This window comes from Globicephala melas, chromosome 13 (genome assembly GCF_963455315.2).
Source record: "Globicephala melas chromosome 13, mGloMel1.2, whole genome shotgun sequence".
NCBI classification, from domain to species: domain Eukaryota; kingdom Metazoa; phylum Chordata; class Mammalia; order Artiodactyla; family Delphinidae; genus Globicephala; species Globicephala melas.
Genome location: NC_083326.1, coordinates 23,732,905 through 23,753,433, shown reverse-complemented (window position 1 = coordinate 23,753,433; position 20,529 = coordinate 23,732,905).

Below are 20,529 nucleotides of genomic sequence, written 5' to 3'. Positions count from 1 at the left end.
CACTTAACAAGTCTTTAGAGCTGTGGTTTTATAACCTCAGTAACTAAGACTTGTGAAGAAAGTTTTAAAATTTCTTTTGGTAAGAATACCAGATGTAAGCAATAAAATAGCTAATGTATAAATTTCTTTATACATTTAGTTATAAGTAGTCAGATGTCATAATGACAATGTTGTAAGAGTTGTTTTAGTCACAGAAATATCTGATTCCAAACTGTCGAAATTTAATAGAATATAATAAGCACATTAAGAATAGGTAGAGTACTGAAATAGCAAAATCACACAATATCTGCAATAATTCCAAAATGTTTTTGATGACAAGATTGTAGTTTCTCTGATAAGCAGCTCACACTTTGTCACAGTTAAAAACTGTTGATTATTTTAGCATAGAAGATATAGTATGGAAAGCCATGGAATGCAGAGTAGAAAAGTATATTATAATTTAGAAAAGCACACGTAAATTATAAAGAAAACCCCCCAATTTATCAATTTATCTGTGCTTTTTTTTTGCACTAGTACAGTGCGGGCTGATTTTAGCTGCCACGTTTACTTGATGATTAATGTAGAAGGGAGACAGAGCATTTGTGAGATCCGATAGTGCTGCTATAGGGCAAAAGAGTAGAGATAGTTGGTCAGTATCTAGTTCAAAAATATTTTCAAGGCAGCAAGGAAAAGTATCCCTATCTCCTTTGTTTCTCATAACATCACCCAAAATTATTAAAATATATGCTCTAAAAATTGACAAAGAGAAATTCGAAAAAGACTTTTGACGAATATTCCTATAGAAAACCAAAATCTTCCAGATACTGTATCCTTTGTTAAGTGTTTCGTACCCTCCATGTAGACTTGCACCGAGAACACACGCAGGGAGTTTGCCTGAAGAGTGAAGCAAGGCGCTCTCATGGGCGGAGCCGTGGACAGCACTGAACAGAAGCCATTTTCCTAAACCAGTGGTTTTCAGTGACTCCCCACTCCTACGCATCATATCCATCAGCAAGTCTTCTTACCTCTGGAAAGTATCACAGACGCAAATTCGCTGACTTGTGTTTGTTGGGACTAGTTAATCTTCTTAAAAGCGTTAATAGCTCACTCAGGTCTAACATCGTGCCCTAAGAGGAGATCAGGTCCCTACTTAAACAAACAAACAAACAGGAAAATTGCCTCTTCTCTCTGTACTTAGAGACTAATTTAGTTTAGGCATTGTTAGGGAAGAAATTGGATGGAAAGTTTCTTAGGGTGATAGGGCAGTAAGAACACATATGCTATAGATCACGACTAGAAAAAGTAGATAAAAGATCAAGCTGAATATTATTCTCTCACTTAAAAATAATTTTGAAAATATACCACGTGCCCAGTTGTGCGCCAGACATTGTGGGCCAAAGGTCATTGAACATATTCCCCGCCCTCAAGGAGTCTACCCATCAGGTGAACAAGATGAACAAGCAAGAAGTTAGAGCAGAGAATAATAGATGCTAACAGCCCTGTGACTCTTTCAACAATTTCATCCCTTTAATCACAAGAGCCCACACAGACATTCAAGTATCCAATTAAAGTCATTTTAGAATATTATTCTATTATTCATCTTCCAAAAAAATAAATCCTAGAAAAGAGAAAGGAATGATGAGTCTGTTAGATATACGAGATTTTGATATGCCAAAATCAGATGAGAAATAAGAAAACCATAGGAAGAGAGAAAAGTCTCTTTATATGGGCACATCAGCATCAAATTCTGGGAGACCTTTCAAGCAATGCCATTTGTTTCAAAGCAGTTCAGTATGTTCTTAATATGTTATGCATGTAGGCAGTGTTGTTCCTGGATGGACAGAATAAGACAAATTATGCTCAGTAATCCCAATTACAATAATCTACATTTAATTTGATGAGATCAGTGGCCATAAGGGGGAGGAGAAAAGAAAGAATGAGGGGAAAATTCAAAGGAAGAATCAGCATAATTTGGTGTCGATTATATGTAGCATAGCTAGAGTTATGCCAAAAGTTACGCTGAGCCTGTGAGCCTGGACTGTCTGAGAATGTATGAGCCAAAGACAGAGGCAGAAATGTTTGAAGGAAACCAGGTCCCAGGTTGGGGACTAGGGTGCATGAGCCACTTAATATATACTGTCACTCTCTGGGGAAAATGGAATCTCAAATGGTACCGACTTACCAAAAAAAAACAGAACAAATCAACAACTGAGCTAGGAATGAAACCCAAGATCCTCACACCAATAATTATAACTACATCACAGAGCCATCCTACATACAGACAATCCTTAGAACAAACACTGTATTCTATTCTGTAGCTCAGAGAGTCACACAAAATGTCTCTCTTTTTGAGAGTCAAATCAGTGCACCCATGTTCAGGAGATAGGTAATATATTATGGAATCTCCAGGAGCATACGTGGTAGCTTCATGTAACTTAACATCAAGTTTCTTCACCCAGAAAAAAAAAAAAACAACTTTTTGACAAGTTGCCAAAAGCTTTGTTAAAAATATGCAAGGGCCTCCGTGTAGCTCTGAAGTTCTGGTCATGTCATCTGCGCTATTAAAATTCTAAGCAGCACAACTGCTGAATGTATTCAATTAAAAAGGAGTCGTAATGAAGGCCCACAGCCCAGGCCTCTGGGTGTTAGGATCAAAGGGGCAGTTCTAAGACAGTTTATATGAATTTCCAGTCAAAAAACTGGTCTTTCATCATTTGCTAAAATACAAATCCTAGACTCAGGCAAAAAATACTATGAGGTGCTTCAGAAGCGTTTTTTCTGTATTTGTTTTAATTCTTGTTGTTTTAGTGAATTTATTTGGAAATTACAATTTAAAATTTATACAGCATGAGTTATTCCTTGCCTGTAAATTTCCATCAGGGAGAAAGGAGGCTAAAAATGTCAGAATCCCCCATATCCTTTTCCAAATTCCAGCTCTAAAAATGTACTGTTTGTATGTTTTAAATATTGTGAGTAGCCAAACTTAAACCCTGCTCAAACGCTGACTCCAGGTATGTGCTTCAATTCATTTGCCTATTGTTTAAGGGGCTTGTCTTGTATATTCAGTTTAAAACATTATACATATGGAGAGAATATCAATCTAAAAACGTATTGAGAGAGAGAGAGGGAGAGAGAGGGAGGGGTGGGGGGGGAGAGAGAGAGAGAGAGAGAGACGGAGGGAGGGAGGGAGGGAGGGAGAGGGGGGAGAGAGAGAGTGGGGGAGACAAAGAGGGAGAGAGTGGGGGAGGGGGAGAGAGGGAGAGAGAAAGAGGGAGAGAAAGAAAGAAAGAAGAAAGAAAGAGAGAGAAAGAAAGAAACGGACAAAGAGAAAGAGAGAGAGAAAGAAAGAAAAACAAAGAAAGAAAGAAAGGGAGAAGTCTCAAGAAGTAGGTGTCTTGATTTATGTTACTGCTAATTAGTGTGAAAATGGTAAGGTATTTATTTGCACTGTGACTCTCTCAAAGATTTTATAATTTTTTTTTAACTATAAGAGGTACAGAAATCACTTTCATTGTAAATTTGTCTAAATTGTACGTTTAAAGTGGAGTGATATTTTCAGAGTAACTGATATAATCTCAATATATATAAGCCTTTAAAGGCTTCATGTTGGGTGAGTATATGCTTATTATAAGGAAGATGGCATAATAACACATTCTTTGAATGTTTCCAGATGATAACGTTTCTAATATGAAGCCAACTCATTTTGTTTGCTATCTTCTTATTCAGGTTATTCAAAGCAGCAGGGTGAGAGAAAGCAGAGAACTAGTCCCTCATTTGGAATAAATCACAGACGCACCTCAATTAGCCACCTGCATTCCTTCAGTATTTTTCCAGCAACTCATCAAGAAAATATTATTTACTGTTATGATTAATAAAAAAGGTCTGCAAAGTATTTGCTGTTTAATGGGAAAATAATGGGCAACATTAAGGAAGGGAAACACTATACATATGCATGGTCTTTGTGACATGACGATTTATTCAGAGCCCGGCTCTGCCACTATGAGAAGTAAACAATCAGAAAATGGAAACGAAATTCCTCTACAAATCATCTTTCATCTGAGAACTTTGTTTGACCCTAAAGCTAACCTTATTTAAATGGTTACAGATTCCTGGACCAGCCATCAACTAATATTGGAAGACTGAGTCAGCGCGGATTCTAGATGTGAATGACTTAGCTATGAATGGGTCCAAATGGAGTTTTTAAATTTTTTGTGCGTGTTTGTTTTGCTTTCTTTGTATTCAGTATATACAGTGACACTTCATCACCCTCTGCTCTTCACCTTGTCTACTTTCCCTGTGTTAATGTTTGTTTATTGACCAAACCTCTTATCTGCCCTTTAGACTTGATGATTTGAGAATGTCAGCTCCATCTTCCTCCATAACCTCACACACCACTTTTCTCCTGTTTCTCCTGCCACTCTACTCCCAGCTTGACTACAGTGAATTTGCATACGTGACTGTTCTACACACACACCCCAGTCCACAACAGGGTCTTTGTGATTACTCTCCCTCGTGCTAGAAATACCCTCCATACGAATGTCAATGCAGATCACCCTCTTACTGCAATTCTGAATATGGTCAAATATCAAACTTATTCTCTCCAAATGTCCAATCAGCACGATTGAAATTGAACTCTTCTCCAAATCTGTTCCCCTAGAAGACTTCGCCAGATCCCCCATTTATCTCTGTTTTCTCACACAATGTATACACCCTGCAGGAAATCCTGCTAGCACCATCTTCAGAAACATCTCCAGAGCTTAAACACTCTGTACCACCTGCATGGCTACCAGGTTCATCTGAGTCGCCATCCCTCCTCAAATAGATTTCTGCAGTTATCTGCTTACAGTTGTCCATTTTTTAATGCTCACTCACTCACAGTTTACTTTAGAGAAGAAGTTAAGTGATTCCTTAAAGTAAGTGACAATTATGGCCCTTTCCACCTCCAAACCCTGCAATGCCTGCCTATTTCACGCAAAGTAAAAGCCAACATACCCCAATGTCCTATGATGCCTATGTGATCTGAAAATACTCACACCAAAATACTGTCCTTCTAAATCACTGAGCTCTAGCTAGGCTGGCCTTCTTTCTTTTTAATTTTTTTCTTATTTGCGGTACGTGGGCCTCTCACTGCTGTGGCCTCTCCCGTTGCTGAGCACAGGCTCCGGATGCGCAGGCTCAGCGGCCATGGCTCATGGGCCCAGCCGCTCCGCGGCATGTGGGATCTTCCCAGACCGGGGCATGAACCCGCGTCCCCTGCATCGGCAGGCGGACTCTCAACGACTGCGCCACCAGGGAAGCCCTAGGATGGCCTTCTTGCTCTTCACTTACTACACCAATTACCCTCTTATATTCCCACTAGCTATTTTCTCTGTCTTCTGCATGAAAAGCTCATCTTCTTTATGCCCACAGGGTGGACTTTTTAAGACTCTTCCAGTCATTGCTCAAGTGTCCCCTTATCAAAGAAGCTTATATATGACTTATACCAAACATTCAAGAAACAGCTAATTCCCATTTTTTGAAGATTTTTCCAGAAAACAGACGGAGAATGACAGTTGGCCAGATTATTTAATGGGACAGGTGTAATCATATTTCTAAAACCCAAAAACTAATACATTAAAAGAAAATTATAGGTTCACTTCATGTATGAAGGTAAACATAAAAATTCCACAAATAGTATCCCATAGCATATTTTAACTGTGAATTAAAAATATACATTAAGTTTATTTCAGGGATGCAAAGGATGGTTCAACATAAGAATATCTATTAATACATTTTACCATGTTAAAAGGCGAAAAGGAGAAAACAGTGTGCAAAACCAGGGGTACAGAAAAATGCATTTGATAAGATACAGCACGCATATAAGGAAGCCAAAAGTCTACCTGTTGTGAAGCTAAGCATTAAATAAAGGAAGGCAAAGCATTGGACAGATATTAACACAGCAAGGCAACAGCAATTAAAGGAGTGAGGTATCAGTGCAAGAGCAGACAAATAAAACTATGTAACAACATGAAGAGATAAAACTCAGGCTAATATACCCAACATGGAAGCATACAATATGGTAGAGACGCTTTGGGAAATAAGAGATAATAGGAGAAAATATGGGAAAATGGTGTATTGTTTACTGATGATTTTGGATATTGGGTCTTGATATAAGAAATAAAATAAGTAGGATCCCTCCTAACACCAGACACAAGGGTGAACACCAATAAATTAAATGCTATATATGAAAGCTAATTAAAAAATGGAATTGAAAAAAATTGGAAAATTGTGTTGATCTGAGAATAGAGAAGAATTTGTTAAACTATAGAAGACAAAATAAGTTTGATAGGGTTTATTACCTAAAAATTAAGAATAATGGGTGTAGGGGGCTTCCCTGGTGGCGCAGTGGTTGAGAGTCCGCCTGACGATGCAGGAGACACGGGTTCGTGCCCCGGTCCGGGAAGATCCCACATGCCACGGAGCGGCTGGGCCCATGAGCCATGGCCGCTGAGCCTGTGCGTCCGGAGCCTGTGCTCCGCAACGGGAGAGGCCACAACAGTGAGAGGCCTGCGTACCGGGAAAAAAAAAAAAAAAAAAAAAAACAAGGAAGAATAATGGGTGTATTTAAAAATAAGATATGGCACTAGCAATATATTAGAAAGAATTACTAGCAAGAATACATAAGAAATAGCAACTGAACTAGAAAAATGAACAAAGAATATAAGCAAGTAATTACAGAGATGGTAACACACAAAGCCACAAGCATGTCAAACAATGCTTAAAACCAGTAGTGATTGGAAAAAGTAAATTAAAATTACGGTGAGTAATCACGTTTGCCTAGGGTAGAGATGTGCGGCTACTGTGATCCTCATGAAGAGCTGACAGCAGTAATTCAAGAAGATAATACAGTATGTAGATGCATAGACTATGAATCAGATATTCTGCTCCAGAGAATGTATCTTAACAACTTCCCACCCTTGTTTGTAGAGGCACATGTACAAAGATTTTTATTACAGCGGTACCTTAGTAGCTGGAAGTTGTAGGCAACCTGGTTATCTTAAAGTAAAAATGATAGGCTGTAGTTGGTGGATGAACATTCTCAGAATAACAGGGGGAAAAAACCACTTGGAAATACATATTATAGCATGGTTGTATCTGAAAAAATATAAATACTGTGAAACAGAAATATAATGAATGTATATAACTCATGGTTTATAAAATTAAAATTGAAAAACTGAAATTGAAAAACATGAATAAAGTGCACATTTAGAACGAGCATAAACAAACAAAATAACATATAAGTGCAATAAAATGATGGCAGGATATTAGTGATGAAAGTGCTGTTGGGGTATTATTGTGATTTAGGGGGAAATAAAAGTTAACATGAAAATCAAATGAGAGAGGAGACTTGCAGGGACCAGTAACTTTAATGGGCCATCAGCTGAAGGGTATGATAATCTTAACACTTCATCAGAGCTAAAAGATTAAAAAGAGATGAGCTATGTTAGTCCTCCAGTCTTCTGAGAAGCAGAAACAAACATGGAATTACCTGCCCTATGATTTCATTAGGAGAAACACCTGTGACAGGAAATGGAGCGGGAACAGGGAGAAAGAAGGTGAGAGAATCATCAGGTCATGACTGCAGTCTGACGCCAAGAGAAGGAGAGAGGAAAGGGAGAAGTTTTGAATGGAAGTGCCCTAGACTAATGGGCAGTCCAAGAAAGCTTCAGCAAGGCCAGACCACGTAGCCCTGGAAAGAGCCTGCCTTAGTATCCAACTCAGGCTCAGCCCTAGGCTGTGAGCAGTCTGGGAAATGTGGTCTCCTGCAAGCATAATGATGGATTTCTGAATGTGACAACTGGGCCTCTGTGTCTGTTATGCAGTCTGGTACAGGAGAGAGGAGAACGCTTATCTTCCTTAAGCCTTCTTGATTCTTATATTTTCCCGTAAATTATCTTAGTAGAAACTGGCACATTTTCGATCACTAATCAGGCAGACAGAGAGGGTTACCTGAGACGCACATATAAAATCATACCTGATATATGGGATCATTCCCCACTAGTGCTAAGGACGAGGCTTAAACTGTTTCTTCAAGCAATCTTGTAATTTGCAGAATTCCAGGGGAAGACAGAGAAAGATGTGAAAAGTGAATAGAAAGCCCCAGATTTTCCTCTAGAGCACCTCGGCTGCAGTCAGGAAAGCCTCGTTATAAATACTTGCTGGGGAGGAAGAAACTTTCCTCTGCCTTTCTAGGTTCTTCTGGCTGGTTTAAAGAATCAAATTGTCATGAGACAGTAACAAGAGGAAACGAAACAAGTTTTAACAACATGTGTATATGGGAGAGATCCAGGAAAACTGAGCAACTCACCAGAACGGCTGAAACCCTCACCTTAAATACCGTCTTCAGCTAAAGACAAAGCAGGATGTTGGGGGGTAGTGGTTTAGGACTTCAAACGGAGAAAGGCAATTGACATGGAGACAGAAAAGTAAATATTTGGTAAATGTTTGCTGGGCCTGGCAGAAACAATGGGACACAGAAAGGAATCTTAACAGGCGGACTTTGCTAAGTTTTTCCCTGTCTACACACCTAGCTCATACCACAGTTATCTAGGGTGATAGCTTCCTTCCTGGAACTCCTCTATCTACATTCTTTTAGGCAGTTAGGGGGAAGTTCAAAATGTTTGGGGCCTTGATTGTTTTTAGCTCAAAATAATCCTCATGCCAAAGAGACATCTAGGGGTAACAAATTTTGTTCCCCTACGTACTCCAAAAGGCATTGTGTACAACAGTTCCATCTCCTTGGTCCTCAGCCTCAGGCAAACATAGTGACACCTAAGGCCACATTTTCCGGCACAGAAAACAGACCTTTTGCTTATAAGATGTAAGAAGAATCACAGTGTGCATCGATGCCACATGGACCAACACAGGCTCTCTAAGAACAGTTTAGGATGATGATATGTTTTTTAATCGTGAAATTCAGTGTTACCCATTGGCCATGCAAGGGTTATCAGTCACTAATTTTGTGGGATTTTGCCATGAGAAACAGATCGTCTACATGACAGAACACAATGAAAGTCAGCAAAACTGAGATCGATGTTGCTGCAAATGACCTAAATTGACTTCCAGTTTTGATTCCACAGATGCCAATTATTGGGGGTGTTTTGGCCAATGTTTAAGGAGGTCGACAGTGAATATTTCCTGGGTGCCTGACCAGTCCATTGTAAATAATTATCTACAATGTGTGTGTTCTTACGAAATGATCCAGCTGGAAGAGGAAGTGGTTACCATGGAATAAAAATAATTTGGGAGTGTTTACTGAATCCTCATAGGACCTCACTGAATGCTCGCAATAAACATTTTGTAGATAATATTGACATAACTAAGAGAAAGAAAATTTAAAAAGATAAAAACAATGGTTGTGAGACTAAATAGTTTGCCTAAATAAAATGAGCAGAACTGCGATTTGAGCTGTATACTGTGGAGTCCAAAGTCTGTAGTATTAATCACTGTGATAACAGTGCCTTTTAAAACCAAACCCTTTATTTAAGAGATGATAAAATTGGTTTTGAAAGTTTTAATGTTTACGAACACAAACCTAAATAAAGGGCATCCCAGAAATATAATGTCTCACCCTATGAGTCTTACGATAAAGTCTCAGAGTCTATTCTGTTAAAGTAATACATACCGCAAAAAAAAAAAAAAAAAAAAAAAAAAAGTAATACATACCGCAAATAAATAAATGAACAAAAATAAATGAATGAATGTAAAATACCTATGATTTCATAGAAAGCACATTTCTCCTCCAACAAACCTTCTCTTCCAAGACAAATAACTTTCTGCAATGAGACTACTAGCCTTCCTCTGAGAAAACTGAACTGTAAGTATGGATTTTAATTTGGGAAATTTATATACCAATTAAAACCTGACTATTTTCATTTATTAAGCTTGGTCCCTAGCATACCATTGTGATTTTCCCCCAAATATCTGTATTATCTATGTCCACAGGAAGGAATAGACTATTCAAGTTTTTGAACTGTAGCAATCCGTGTAGCATTATTTTAACTGCCACAGAATTTGACTGCCTAATCCAAGGTTTTACACACAATTTGGTGCATTTATTTCACCTGAATGTCAGAACAGACTTCCATGTTAAATTGAAATCACCAGCTTGAAAATGAAATCTTCAATATAACTTACACCTAAAATGTTTTAACGAATGTGTATTACAGTCACATAGACGTTAAAGTCAGTAACTTGTATGTATAGGAAAATACACAGTAACACACACACAATTTCTTTTCTGCTGAAATCCCAAATGAATGGTTAATTTTGATAATTCAACAGTCACTTCTAGTCTTGAAAACAATATTTTTAAAAAATATTTCACAACTCAGTAATAGATATTTAATCCAATAAATATCCATGAGTGGCATCTTTATATTAGACGCTATACAAAAACACCGGAAGACATAAAACGTGTGTAATTTAGACCCCGGTCTTGCAATCTTTATAGTGATCTGTAATACCAATTATGCAAAGATGTTTATCTAAATGCAAAATAATATTTTTATGTGGAGTAAGGGAATTATTAATAGATGACACTTATTTTAGATAAGGCTTGAAAGACGCTGAAAATGTGACAGCTTACGAGATCACCTTAAATTAGATTTTTCAGAGGTTCTTTGGTATTAAAACACTATTAATTTGATTCTTCCTTCTGATTTTCCAAACAATAAAAAACTCTTTTGTGGTGGACGACTGTCATCCTATATTTAATCTACATACACATACACACACACACACACACACATATCCTTGGAGGTCTTTACGTGGCCTCTTCTAACTTAGGGATCCAGCATCACCCATTCTATCCCAGAGAAGAAGCTTTTCAAAAATGCTGAGTGAAAAAACTCTTTTGCTTTTTTAAATATTACTACATTATCACCTGTTAAATATAACGATCAGATAAGCGTAGCAGATTAACAAAATATTGAGTAACTAGAATTCAAATTTCCTATGCATCTAAGCAAATGTTTATGCCTATACGAATGCCTAATATAAACTTTTGATAGAATGGACCTATAACATGAAGACATTTGTAACTATAACAAATATAAAAAAGCTTTTGAAAATGTTCTGAATCTACTTCTACCGTCTTAACATATCCCATATGAAAAATGAGAACAGCAAAACAACTTGATAATAAGCATTAATAATCAATTCATTATCTACCTTTGTTTAGACATAAAGCAGACCCAGGCCAAGACTTACAAACGATCTACGTCAGGCAATTTTTCTCTTTTACTAGAATATGACAATCTCTGGGAATTCATCCTATTCTTTTATGTGGCCTTGATGTGGTCTAATAAAGAAGTAGTAATTACTCCCAAAGCTTGTATTAAACTTGACTTAATTGCCCACAATTATTTAGTTATTTGGAGTATGCTGATTCTGACCTTTAAATAATGCTGTCTGAAAGAAATAATATAAAATGCATTCGGCACATAAAAATTATACATCTTTCACTTTATGTTGGTAATTTCTTTTTATATAGACCTCGATAAAGAATTGTTTAGAAGATATTTACTGGTTATCATTAGACTCATGATTTCTCTTCTTAACACTAAAAGCATCTACAGAATTTAACTTGAAGAAAGATGATTATTTCAAAAGTACTACTGAGTCATATCAATTAATTATTAATCTTTGTTTTAAAATCAAAGAAGATATGAAATACATTTTTAACATGCATGCATTAATATGGTTGCATCCTATATGCATGCTTGATTTGGAGTTATTTTATGTATCCTGGTAAGAGCAAAACTTCCAATTACATTTTGAAATACCATATGATATCACTTACATGTGGAATCTAAAATACGACACAAATGAACTTATCTACAAAACAGAAACAGACTCACAGACGTAGAGAACAGACTTGTGGTTGCCAAGGGGGAGGCAGGTGGGGGGAGAATGAATTGGGAGCGTGGGATTAGCAGAGGCAAACTGGTATATATAGGATGCATAAACAACAAGGTTCTCAAGGTCCTACTGTATAGCACAGGGAACTATATTCAATATCCTGTGATAAACCATCATGGAAAAGAATATGAAAAAGAACATATATATCTATACTATAACTGAGTCACTGCTGTACAGCAGAAATTAACACGATATTGTAAATCAACTATACTTTAATAAAATTTTTAAAAATTTTAAAGAAGTAAATACATTTTCAAGTATAGGTGTTACTAAATGATAGATCTTACAACCCAAACCAGGGCCTCTGCAACTTAAGGTACTGATTTTTCTAGAAGTGTAATTTACTGAGAAATTTGCAACCAGAAAAATATTTACAACACCTATATCATTTTGCAGTTGCAGGTTGAATAAAACAAAATTTGGTTTACTTTAGCCTATAAAGTTTGAGACTAGTAAATTGATCTTGACATCATTTCCCACTGATCATGGATAGAGACCCAGACTCAGGATCCATCTTCAAGTATATCTCTAGAAGGTTATTCCTAATCTATCACTGCTGACATACAACAAGTAACTGTCCACGCTGGGTGTTTTTCCCTTCATAGAAATACTAATTAGCACAAAAAAAGATGCAACGGAAACTCACACATTATACATTTTTAAGACTAATATGACAAGGGACATTAGCAGTTCTACTCTGAAAGGATATATCAGCCTTTCACGGAAAAGGTTTCTGGTGAATCTGTGAGATGAAGCATGGATCTAAAAGGTGAGTGTCAAGTATCTATTTAAATTTTAAAAATTAGACTCAACAAATTTACCTCATTGTTATCTCTTGTATTAGTTTTTAGAAATATATCTTTGTTATTATTAAACGTATAATTTCTTCTAAGGAACAATTGAGAAGATGTTTCTCATGTTACTCTGATAAATTGAGCAATACCTTCAGTAAATGAAAGCAAGTTGAGGCCAAAAAAAAAAAAATTCAGATGGCAAGTACGTAGAAGTTTTCGTGAAAATGAAAGGCAGAGCCAGAGCGCCATTTGCATACATCAGTGTTCTAATGCTATTTTCTGCTATCACCCACAGCGTTTTACATCTCTAATGGAAATTGTACGAACGGACGAATTATTAACTTGTACGAGCCTTAGCAGAGAATGAAATCTTAGCTGGCTTAGCATATCCTGTGACATTAGTAAACAATCCTAAACCAGACTTTGTCTGGTTAAGTGCATATATATATTATGTTAATATGTTTTCAGCACCATTTTCCAAATTAAATTGAATAGTGAAGCGGCCATGTTTTTACTGAACAGAATAAGGATGGGCCATTTTTCATTAAGATTGGGAGAGAAGACGTTTCTCCTTAAAAGCATTAGAGATGTAATGTGCTGCGTTTTGAGTTGCATTTGATCAATTTATCTGACTTGGAATACAGTGATACATACATGTTAGTAGTCACAAAGTGCTTGGCAAGCAGGTGCGGCATACGCTGCCACGTGGAGAGCTGACATTTTTACGAGATCTCTCAGCTGGAGTAGCAAAGGAGCATGGGAGGAGTAAAGGAAAAACACCTGTCACCCAGACATTTTATCTGAAATTGTAACATCTTGAAGGGAAAGAAATTACATGAAAATGAAAAATCTACCATGAATGAGATAGAGGCATTATATCCATGCCTTTGGAATGTATTACCTTCACAGTGAGAGAATTTTTAATGCCTAATATTATTTCTCACCAGAATATATTCAGATAAATGTATGTTGAAGGAGCTAAGATGCATGATATACTATGTATGATAAACTACAACCTAAACTATATGTTCCTTTCCTTCTCTTTCTCCTTTTTTCTTTGTGCTGATGGAAATGCCTTAATGGAGTCACCTTCTCTCAGTCAACGTTTTGACAAGTGCTGACTTGGTCAAGAGAACAATGTTCTATTCCAGAAAAAAGAGACACATTAAGGACTACACGGTACCTGGACTGATCATCTTGTCGTTTCAAATGAGCACCTGAAACGTGGCTCCATCACCTACACCAAGAAAACAAACTGAGAAAGAGACAGCTCCTTATAAAGAGACTGAAGGAGACCTGGTTACAAAGAGCATAGCCTAAATTGGACCAAGTACTCAGAAGTTTTCCAGAAGGACAGATAACATTAGGATCGGAAGGCCACAATGAAATTATATCCTGAGGGAAAATATCACTCTTGAGAAAATAGATTTTGGGAGCATACAAGAAAAGGAGTACATTAATTACATATTATAAGTGGGAAAGGGAATAAAATCTGTTTAGTAAAACCAAGAAAACATGATTGCCAGTAATAATGAAAAACAGATTTGAAATCACCGAATGGAGATGATTCAGGAGGTCAGAACGCTTTCTCTTCCCTGTGGTCACCCTTTTCTCTAACCTTATCCCCTGCAATCCGAGGACAAACCAAAAATTACTAAGGACTGACTGACCTTTAAGCTTAATTACCAAGCTAATGGCCATGGACTTTGTAATTTTATTCAAAGTCTAATGTAGGACAATTGGTTTTCTGGAAAGTAACATCAGAGAAAAGACAGACATAAAACTTAGGCATGAAAACAATTCTATCAAATTACAAATACATCTATTACTTTAAGATATTGTAGAAGAAAGTACTGCAGACCCAGGATGGGATATTCTTTTAAAACTCCCGTTTTCCATTTCTTTTAAGTCTCATACCTCCCTTCAATAGAGTGATTGCACTTGAAACTGAAGAGAGCTTCTTTGATCCACTTTAGATTCCTGTTTTCAAGTCAAAAAAGAAACCTCAGCAAAGGAAAAACAGCGAAAAGAGGAACCATGGGGAGAGAGGCGAAGAGAATAGCTTTAGAAACAGAAGGAGCATCTCTAAGCATCATTTAGAAGATTTGGGTGGGATGCAATAAAGGAGAGAGGCAGCTAAACTAGAGATATGATTATTTAATTTCCACCAACAAGCCTGGAATTATCAGCTGAGCTTTGACAAAATGATCTCTTGGAACAGTTACGCACACATCTTTATAAAAGATGGAAAATCCTTTCCCAAACTTCATCATCATAAGCAAAAGAGGAAAACCTTCATCAGTGAAGGGATGTACACAGATGACAAGAAGCTAAGTGGCTGACAAAATATAATTGCTCACCCTGACTTTCACATTTTTAAAAACTAATTAGATATTCATATTCAAAAAATAAAAGCTTGGGGCTTCCCTGGTGGCGCAGTGGTTGAGAGTCCGCCTGCCGATGCAGGGGACGCGGGTTCGTGCCCCTGTCTGGGAGGATCCCACATGCCGCGGAGCGGCTGGGCCCGTGAGCCATGGCCGCTGAGCCTGCGCGTCTGGAGCCTGTGCTCTGCAACGGGAGAGGCCACAACAGTGAGAAGCCCATGTACAGCAATAAATAAATAAATAAATAAATAAATAAATAAATAAATGTTTACTAAGTTGTTACTCTGGAAGTAATAAAATGCAGGCATAAAAGCCAATTCAACCATTTATCGAAAGACTATTATAAGAGAGGCACAGTTATGGTGGATGTGGGGATATAGCAACGAACAAAATAGATACAGTCCTGCCCAGATGATGTTCTGTACCAGTGGAGATGTCCTATATATAATAATAATAGAAATAATAACATGAAGAAGGAGGAAAAGAAGGGAAAGGAAAAGTATAAAGCTACTGGAGAAAGAGGATTTTGGACAGTCTACTAGATATCTTAACACTTCCATCTGTCCAGTCCCAATCCAATTTCGTCATAAATACATTCTAATTTTACACATTCTAAAAGCCTCACGACACTGTTAATATCAATTTTGTTAAGACGGTCAATTACTTTTTAACAAAATTCAAATAATAAGACAAAGCATTTTTTTACCTATACATGTGCCATTATTCACATAAACAGATGAAGGTCTGCAGTTAGAAGAAAGCTTGCCAAACATCTGGCCTTATAATTGTGACATGGTTCTGGATTATTTGGGTGGGACCAATGTAATGACAAGATTCTTGGGAGAAGATAAAGGTAGAAAAGAGGGATATAGTGAAGCGTTATGGGGACCTGACAATGAGGATAGAAAGAGGCATAAGCCAAAGAACACGGGAAATTTCTAGAAGCAGGACCAGGAGAGACACACATTCTCCTCCAGTCTCCAGAAAGGAAGGCAGCTCTGCTGCCACTGGGATTATAGCTCTTTAGACTCACATTGGCCTTCGAACATATTAAATTGTAAGATACAAAATCTGAGTTGTTTTAAGCCATTAATTCCGTGGAAATGTGTTCCACCAGCCATGGCCAACTAATGCCCCCTCTGCCCTTACACTGGGAAACTCTGGGGCAGCCAACTAGGTCTTGTCGTCTTTATTTTCTGCGTCTCAGGGACAGCTATCCTTTGTTGCCTAATGTCCAATGTGTTGTAGATGACTGCTTTATTTATTTTATACATTAAAAACAAATGTTCTAGGTTGTTCCAGGCAGAAGAGTAAATCCAGTCTCTATGACTCCATCTTGGCCAGAAGCATAATTCACCAATATTTCTTAATGATAAAAAAATATTAGTGAACTCAAAGCTCTTTTCTTTGCAGTAGAGCAATTAACTTATAAAAGATTAATCAAGTTAGTTAACCTCATTTTACTTTCATGATTCTTCCCAAATGATATCGGCTGCAATATTCTAGATAATTTAAGGTGGATAACTTCTTTAGAAGGAATATTTGTCCCATAAAGTATTGTTCAGTCATTACCTCCTGCATGAAGATGGGAAAAAATATGCCGCATAGTCCAATGCCAGTGGATGTCAACCAAGAGAGGCGAGGAAAAAGTAATGCTTGTCTCCCAGGAGAATGGCAACGAGCTAATTACCTAAATTAATTTGTGGAGATCTACAAAATCTGGCCTTTTTTCAGAGAGCTGGGGAACCTGATTGAGTCAGAAGAGAGTCACTTTAGCCAAGACTCTGAGACTGATGTCTGAATTGAAAATGCCTTTCTCTCTGTTACAAAGATAAATAGACCCAACAATAAACCAGTCACACTATTCCTCTAGCATGTTCTCTCCCTAAAAATCTACATATGTAGAGAGAGTACAGAGTTTTCTCTACGGACTTTAAGCAGAGAAGTGGGGCAAGGGGTGAGGGCGTAAGCACACAGTTCACATATGTACAGGCCTCAGGCTCAAATAACCAAATATCTTGGACTCCAAGAAAAACCAATTGATCTCAGCAACCAGACAGCTCCAGTCTGCATCCCAAATACTTCCTCCCTGAATACTGCCAATGTTGGTTCCATGAATTTTATTTTTTTCCATGATTTACGTTCAGAAAAATTACCTATCTGCATTTTTTGCATTAATAAGGTCCTGTTTTCCACAAGCCTCAACTAAACATGCCACAAGGAGGATCCCATGTGCCACAACCAAGACCTGGTGTAGCCAAGATAAATAAATAAATATAAATTGGGTAATGTCTTCAATTAAATTTCAGCTGAACTGTCAGAGTTTACAACAGATCACCCCCTTTAATTAGACTTTGGAGACGTGTGTGCCTGTGATCTTATTTTTCCCTTTCAGGAGTCAGGCATACTGGCCGATGATGTACTCACAGGGCGGCGGGAGAGGCTGGGGAGATGGGAAAGCCAAATTGCATTTTCTCCATTTTGTCGTTCTTTACGAATTCAGGAGCCTAGGAACGGTGTCCCGAGGAGGGCGGGGGAGAAGCCTATTGCCCCACAGCTGAGATTTGGTTCCTGATTTCCAGTCCTCGTCCCAGGAGCCCCTGCAGCCAGAGAAGTTCCCCACGCACTGGCTCTGACTGCAGCCCTGCAGGCACAGGGGGCTGTTGTCTTATTAAAACCTAGGGTGTGGGGCTTCCCTGGTGTCGCAGTGGCTGAGAGTCCGCCTGCCGATGCAGGGGACACGGGTTCGAGCCCCAGTCTGGGAGGGACCGCGGAGCGGCTGTGCCTGTGAGCCATGGCCGCTGAGCCTGCACGTCCGGAGCCTGTGCTCCGCAGCGGGAGAGGCCGCAACGGTGAGAGGCCCGCGTACCGCAAAAAAAAAAAAAAAAACAACCCAAAAAACCTAAAGTGTGCATTGTTTTTCCTGTTCTCATTGGTGACAAGACAGACAAAGTTCCAGCCGGGTCACTGTGGAGGGCAGGGAATAAAAACACTAGCTGGGCAGACTCTCTCCTCAAAACCGTCTCCTTGATGTGGCCCTGAACCTCCTCTGCCCCAATCTGCCATGACCTTCCCACGCGAGTCACTTTCTGTTTATCCCCCCAGGGTTTCTCCACGTGCCGTCTTGTTCCCTCTCACTTCCAGGGCGGCAGCTCGGGAAGCACAAGGCCCTCCCTTCCAGCTCCCGAACCCACCACCCTCTCCGCATCCCCGTCCCGGACGTCCAATCAGCTCTCAGGTCTGACACCGGGACCACAGTCACCGTGTGTTACCTCCACCCCGCCCACTGTCCACACTGAAGCCAGAGGGATTGCTTGCAAAGATAAAATAAAATGTGACTAAATTAGCCACCCACTGAAAAGGAATTGTAATCCCAGCATGTCCACCCTTCCTGATCAGGGTGTTCACGACCTGGCCCTGCAGCCTCTGGAGCCCAAGAACCCTGCACTTTTCCCACCACTCTCTCTTCTTCCCCAATGATTGTATTGCATTTCTCTAAATATCGTGTTCTCCATCGTGAACTGGGAAACTGATGTTCGTTTTCTCTCCCAGAGTGATTTTTATCATTTTTCTTGAATTTTAGTTTATTTAAATCCAATCAGACCTCATTTTTTTTTTTAATAGACGCATAGTTGACTTACAACGCTGTGTTAGTTTCAGGTGTACAGAAAAGTGATTCAGTAATATGTATGTATATGTATATATACACACATGCCCCACACACATGTTATGTATATATTCTTTTTCAGATTCTTTTCCCTTCTAGGTTATTATAAAATATTGAGTATAGTTCTCTATGCTATACAGTAGGTCCCTGTTGGTATAGAACCCTCTCTTGTATGCTTCCAAAAACCTTTCTGTTTTAAAATTTACATTTACTGTCACTCACCTTTGTTTCCACTCAGCAGAAAATATGAGTATTTTCACTCACTTTGTGTCTAGTAGTTAGCATGTTATCTGTATATAGTAAATATTCCAGACATATTTTTAAGTGATGGAATACATACTAAAATTAAACTGTGTGTATCCTCAAATAAAGTATTGCGTTGGCCAAAAAGTTCATCCAGATTTCTCTGTAACATCTTACAAAAAACCTGAACGAACTTTTTGGCCAACCCAATACTTTCAATGATTCACAGATAGTGTTAGTGTTTCTTCCACATTGGTTCTGAAATACAGAGTTTGGGATATGCATTTCATCATGCTGACCTTTCACTTGACCCTTCATTACACAGTCTGCCATTTGCTCTTTTGGACATATTTTTAAAGGCATCCTTCCTTCTTTCTTGGATGTAGGAAAACTAAAATTTGATTTCACATGGGAAATTATGTGACTTTTTGTTTGCAGGAAACACAATATGTTTCCTTAATGACATATGAACATTTCTTCCCAGTGATGAAAGCATGATAACAGTACGAAAATTTTACTGTAAAAATATGTGTCATGTCTGTAAATCATGTGTTGAGATGAGAGAGGCTGATTATGAGGACAATTGACCAGCATTGGAGATACAGAGAGAGACTAAATATATGTCAGTCTACGTAGCAGAAACAGAAGCCAACTCAAGGTCTCAGTTGACTGTTCCCATTAAGATTAAAAATGCCGCATATAGGGCTTCCCTGGTGGCACAGTGGTTGGGAGTCAGCCTGCCGATGCAGGGGATGCGGGTTTGTGCCCCGGTCCGGGAAGATCCCACGTGCCGCGGAGCGGCTGGGCCCGTGAGCCACGGCCGCTGAGCCTGCGCGTCCGGAGCCTGTGCTCCGAAATGGGAGAGGCCACAACAGTGAGAGGCCCGCGTACCGCAAAAAGAAAAAAAAAAAAAAAAAATGCCGCATATATACTGCTCACAATATTCCTATTGATATGTGTCCCTCAAGCTTTCGACTTAGATCTTTCCGATTCGTCTGATCCCATGTCAGTTCCACGCCCTACAGGAGCCTTTCCTGAGTGCCTGTTCATTGCGCTATATTGGACGGGGTGGTGCATATTGTCTGTACTAGTTACTTAACGCTTAACAGATGCCACACCATGTTTCTTTTTTTTCTTTTATGAATATGCCCTATCTCACAAACTAATCATAAAATATGTGAGCTCAGAGACCAGATACCTACATTCCAATCTGGAACATAGAGCATATCATCAGCCTAAAGAAACGGGAATACACACTTTTTACATTTGACCAACTTGGACTTAAACTCCAACTCTGCCGCTTTGGTTGTATGAGCTTGAAAAAATGATTTAACCACGCTGACATAGTTTCTTTATCTATATACATCACCAGGTGAGACTAGAGAATAAAATATGTAAACCATTGCCATAGAGTTAATGCTCAATAAATCACACCACCTTCCTTTCCAGAGTTGAATATATAGAGCAGAGGTGAAAAGTTCTTAAAAAGTAGATTTTTTCC